The sequence below is a fragment of the Temnothorax curvispinosus genome, unplaced genomic scaffold (genome assembly GCF_003070985.1).
Source record: "Temnothorax curvispinosus isolate PA1 unplaced genomic scaffold, ASM307098v1 QBEX01016607.1, whole genome shotgun sequence".
Taxonomy (NCBI): domain Eukaryota; kingdom Metazoa; phylum Arthropoda; class Insecta; order Hymenoptera; family Formicidae; genus Temnothorax; species Temnothorax curvispinosus.
The window spans coordinates 27,129-33,431 of record NW_020226387.1 but is presented as its reverse complement, the minus strand read 5'-3'; the positions used below and the strand labels follow the sequence as shown (position 1 = coordinate 33,431).

The 6,303-nt window shown below is 36.2% G+C and overlaps 1 pseudogene; it reads left to right on the top strand.

Moving 5' to 3' along the window:
* The first annotated feature begins 2,202 nt into the window (after nucleotides 1-2,202).
* On the top strand, nucleotides 2,203-5,894 carry LOC112466859 (annotated as a pseudogene).
* Nucleotides 5,895-6,303: the final 409 nt, after the last annotated feature.

Below are 6,303 nucleotides of genomic sequence, written 5' to 3'. Positions count from 1 at the left end.
GAATCTATACAATGTAACCAACGGTTTTTGGATCGTGGATAACTTAAAGCAGCAATAGCGGCATTTTCTGCGGCAGAAGTGGTGAAATTGAAAAACTCACTAAATCTTTTCTCAACTGCATTAAGAAATACTTCTGACAGTGATTTGCAAAAAACCCAATCCCTTTTCACAAGAAACTGTAGTTTTCGACGTAACGCTACAAGACAAGGTAACATTATACCATAATAAGTATTTTTTTTTCTTTGAAGTAAATCTAACGCTTCTGCCACAGGTCCTGCGCAAGCCAAATGCTCTTCCAAGTAATTAAACTCATATTCATTTAGCATATTATTGATATTCAAAGCTTTAAACAACTGAGAGCATTTTGGTCTAATTTCTAAAATCTGTTTGAGAGAATTATATAAACTATTCCATCTTGTCTCACCTGGTCTACTAAGAGTATGACCTAATATGTTTTCAACAATTTCAGCGGTTTTCGGTCGCATAGCAGCTTTCCACAGTAAGTTACATTTTTTCATAACTTGACTATGCATGATTGATAAATCTTTGGAAGTCTTTAAGATTTTAGCAGCATCACTTGTAGCACAGAGACTTAAAGTATGCGCACAACATCTTAAATGAGCTGGTAAAAATTTCTGCAGTTCAGGTGATGAGTGTGCTTCTTCTTCATTGGAAAATTCCGAATCAGAGTCAGTTTCTATATCACTTTTACTACATTCATTGCAGCCTTCTTCTACGATATTTAAACGTTTTTGTACCGCACCATACATTTTGAAAGCTTTGACGAAATTGCTTCCATTGTCCGTAATCGTCGCCATAATTTTACTTTGTGTAAGACCAAACTCTGTATGAATTGAATGTAATAAATCAGCTATTCTATTGTACGAATGTGTATTACGAAATCTTCGGCATGCTAAGGCTACAGATTTTCTTTGGAAATCACTTTTTATAAAGTGAGCAGTAACTCCGAGGAAACTTCTTTTTCTTCCTGACCAAATGTCTGCAGTAGTGCACACAAACGAAATCTTCTGCAATTCTTGTTTAATCTGTATATTCTGGCTTTCAAATAAAAAGTTAATTCGACGACTGAGAGAACGCCGACTCATTATTGTAAAACCTTGTTGCGATACTTTTAGCTTAGCGAAAAGTAAAATAAAATACGGGTCTTCTATTAGTCTCAAAGAAACCATTGAATGTATAATGAATTTCGCAATATTTTCGTCAAATGCATCTTGAGAATCATAATTGCAGGTATGCGTTAAACCGCTTACAGTTCCTCCTGTCATTCTTGTAGAACTTATCCTTTTTGGTCTTTTTGATTTAACATACTCCTTGTACTCCGACACTGTCTGCTCTCCGTGCCGCCGTTTTAAGTGAGATACAAAATTTGAAGTGGTATTTTTGTATCCTTTAATTTCGACAACTTGAGGTTGACATTTCACGCAGAGCGCAACAATTGTATTTGCAGAACTTTTTTCTGGTAAATATTGAAAATATTCACCGTCAACAATTCGCTTCTCCGATTGAGTCTTCTCTATATTTTGTGTAGATGACGATTGTAATAGGGTGTCATTTGTTTCCGAAATCGTAAGTGCCGATGTACCAAAACTTTCACGAGTGTCAGAATCACTATCATTTTTACTCATCATTTTCCCAAAAATAGGAAAATTCTTCCCACAAAAATAGAAAGGTTTAAATTAAACTTTATTTTAAATAAGGAGAATTTTAAAAAATGTATTATAACGCCACCGATAAACTATCACTCACCAATTCCGCCGCCACTGAAAGAGGAAATTATCGGCGAACTTTGCCATCGCCAAACTATTTTGGTTCAAACGCCGCAATTCACACCTTAACAAAGTTAGTCCCCCCAAATGGATTATTGATATATTTTTTTTTACCAATCGTTTGGTGGTTGATTGGTAGTATTTGGTACCGTATTCAAAACGTTCGGTAGTTTCTCGTTTTTCTAGGAAATTAAAAACAAGTTTTTGATCTTTTAGCCTCCTCCCCACTTTGACTGTGGTAGTTGTTTTTTTTTTAATCGATTGGCGATTGATTGGTAATGTTTTACCGCATTAAAAACTTTTGGTGGTTGCGCGTTTCTTTAGAAAATCGAAAAAACAAATTTTTGATCTTTTTTTAGCCCCCCCACTTTGACTGTGGCAATTTTTTTTTTAATCGATTGGCGATTGATTGACAATGTTTGGTACCGCATTGAAACCTTTTGGTAGTTTCGCGTTTAAAAAAAAAAAATTATTTGTCAACAAATTTTTAACCTTCTTTAACGCCTACACTTTGACTGTTGGAAATTTTAAAATCTTTTTTTACCAATCGTTTAATGGTTGATTGGTAATGTTAAAAACTGTAAGTTATTGGAAATTTTATTTTAACATTCCAGTTATGTATAGTGACAATTACACACATTGTAGGCATTCAGGAACGCATACGTACGTACATGCACTAGGCTCTGGGGTTACATGCGCATACTCTAAGGCTTAAATGGGGCGCGCACACACTTTTGCACAACGCATACGGCGTAAACATAAAAAAATTGATCGGTCTATTTTCTTATGCACATGCATATGGACTAATCAATTCTCTCATGCTTATGTTTATGCGCTATGCAGGTTTGTCTGGATTGACCTTAAAGGCCATTGCACACAAAATTGCAAACGTTTCGGTCGATTCAGTTTTAAGCTGTAAACGCAACACTGTTAAAGTTTGATTGTTTCGTTTTAATGCCGACCGGAGGTGGAAAGTCACTTTGTTATCAATTACTTGTAATATTGACGCGCGAGTTAACAATTGTTATCTCACCATTGAAGAGTTTTATTTTGAATCAAGTTAAAAAACTCATCTGGCTCGATGTGAAAATTAAATATTTATATGTATATAATTAGATAAATAATTTGAGAAACAATGTACGATCAAGTACCGTATAGAAACGTATACTCGTGCGTCAAATCATTTGTTTCATTTCTGGGATTAAAATTTGCACAGATTCCCGCGACTCATTTGTCCGGTTCTACAACGACGAAGCAAGCAGAGGCGATATATAGGGAACTCGCCAAAAAGGACGACCCCACCCACTCTTAAAATATTATACGTAATACCGGAGAAACTCTGTGCGTCGGAAAAATTATGCAAGGCTCTGACCACTTTGTACGAGAAAAAACTATTGGCGAGATTTGTCATTGACGAAGCTCACTGCATCAATCAATGATTTCAGACCGGCGTACAAAAAATTGAAATCTCTCAGAAACGATTATCTCAAAATGCCGATAATGGCTTTGACCGCGACAGCTACGCCGCGCGTTAGAACATATATTTTGCGTCAATTGAATATGACTAAGCCAAATTGGTACGCATACGTACATTTGTACATGTACATGTGTATATGCATGTATGCATTTATATATATGTGTGTGTACGTATGCGTGTGTGCGTTAAATATACATGTATATTATATATATACTATATATATGACATATGGTTACTTTTTATTCACCAGGTTCATATCGTGTTTCAACAGACCAAATTTAAGATACAGCATACGCGCAACAAAAGGAAAAAATGTTACGATGAAATTGCAAATACGATACAGGCGAAATTTAATAAAACCTGCGGCATCGTGTACTGTTTGTCGTGCAACGATTGCGACGCGTGTGCCAAATATTTGCGAAAACGCGGCATTAGAGCGTCAAGTTATCACGCGGAACTCTCAGATAACAAAAGACGTGACTGTCAAGAAAAATGGTTTGCCAACGAGGTACACACGACAATATTTCGTACGATATTTGCGCGCGTATGTCCACGTAATATATATGTGTATAATTAAAAAATTATATCGCGTATACGCATGCACGCACATGTGTTTGCAGGTACACGTTATATGCGCGACTATAACCTTCGGGATGAGCATTGATAAATCGGATGTGCGCTTCGTGATACACGCAGCACTACCAAAATTTATAGAAGGCTATTATCAGAAAAATGATCGCGCTGGTCGTGACGGTGAGACGGCAGCGTGCATTTTATTTTATCGTTACGCGGACATGCACAGACTTAGAAGAATGATTGAATTGGATATGCCGACGCTACAAATTTGCAGTATCCACATGGCGACGTTGTTTTAAATGGTAGCATTCTGTGAAAATATTACAACGTGCTGTAGAACACTACAACTTGAATATTTTGGAGAAACATTTAATAGGCAACAATGTCTGGCAAACAAATCAACTGCGTGCGATACGTGCAGCGGTAAGATAGGTGGTACATGTAATGTATATTGCAAAACGAGGACGTGCCCCCCCCCCCACACACACACACGGCACGTATATATAATTGTTTGATGAAAAATTAAAATTACAATTAATTATAATTTTAGAATGAGATTACAGGGTTGAACGTTACCGAAGCGACGAGAGACATTGTGAGAGTTGTGAGAGATATCAACAATGAGAAACGTCACAAGCTCACGCTGGTATTCTTGACGAATATTTTCAAGGGCAGTGAGCTGAAAAAGATTCGAAAATCAGGTTTTGTATACACTCGTTGTTTCTCTATGTAAAACGGTAGAAAAATTCAAGTTGGCACATCAACATGTAAATTTGTACAATTGAATAATTGGTTTTTTTGGTGTTTTTATTTTTTCAGATTTTACGAAAGATCCTTTATATGGTCGCAGTAAATCATGGAACAAGAGTAACGTAGAACGTCTTATGCACCATATAGTATTGCAAGATTATTTACAAGAATATATGCATACGCATAACGATGTCTGCGCATATGTAAAACTTGGACCGAAAACGACAAAACTCTTGACGAGAAACAACACACAGATACATTTAATCTTGATGGGATATTCTTGGATGGTGAAATACCGATGAACAAAATTGCGATGCGTTTTAAATATTTTTTCCCAATTAATAATATTGTATGTGAGTGTGTGTGTTTGAAAGTATAGATATAGAGGAGAGATGGGGGCTATGATTATTTTGTCCATCTATTTTGCCTTTAACACGTTTTATGTTTCATCTTGTGTTTTTTATTCGAAGCAGATGGAAATTCCAATGAGACGCGCAACGAAACGTATTACGCGTGGCGTAGCTAAAGTTTCAACAGTCGTAAGGAAACTCGACGACGTAAAAGACGTGCAAAATCGTTGCTATGCTGAATTGATGGCAAAAATAAAAAAACGTACCGCGACATTGGACGTTTCTGCTTCTTCCATTATGCACGTGGTAGCTATCAGAGCTATGAGCCAGCATTTGCCGAAAACCAAGGGAACAATGTTTGAAATACCGCACGTTACCGAGACAAACTTTGTTAACGTTGGCAAACATCTGGTAAACATTATGCAGAAATACGCGACGGAAAAAACAGGTACGTGAAATGTTTGCGCGTGCATAAATAAAATACAACCGTAAAGTACCAATGTGACATTCGTGAACGCGTGCGTCGTTCGTTTCAGCACTGTTAACGGAGAAGGATGCAAAACGGACTGGCAATAGTAACGCGGCGCGTCGAGATAACGATACGTCTACACGTTCTCGCATTGGTATCACTTTCGCGATACGCGTGGCAGGAAACAAAAATGTGGCGATAAATTCACCAACGTATCGTTGGCAGTACCCACTGATAAAAAGTTTAAACGAGATGCCACAACAAGGTAATTGTAATATGAGAGATGTGTGTATACACGTGCGTACACGTGCAAACCCGTCTCTTCTATTTCACGCGTAACGCACAACGGTTGTGCACATTGAAAATGAAAAAAGTAATAGACAATCACACATGTACATATTTTATTCAATTTTTTTTGTTTTCAGTTATTTACAGTGCTGCGTGTAGAGAAAGGAGCTCAGCGTCGAGAGAAATTTGAACATTAGATTTGAAGAGTATAAATTGTAAACAGAAAATACATGTCGCGCGCATATATCAAATGACCCAACAGCGCAAAGATTAATTGACTTGATATTTTTCACTCATTTAATAAAACTGCAACAATAAACTTTTTTTTTTCATATCTATGTCTGTTTTTATTTCACAATTTAACCCTTTTTTTTATTTTTTACAATAATTTTTTCAAATTAATTTACCGCATTCTCGGGTAAGTAAAGGACACATATTTTTCAAAGCTACAAATTGTTACTTTTACATTTTTTAAATCACATTTTTACTCTTTTTTTGTTTCATTTTATTTTTCTCCTTTTTTTTTTATTTTTTCTCATATGTTTTTAAATGAAAAAATGTAGCCATCTTATAAGGCCGCATTGTGATTTAACAACGACTACGCGC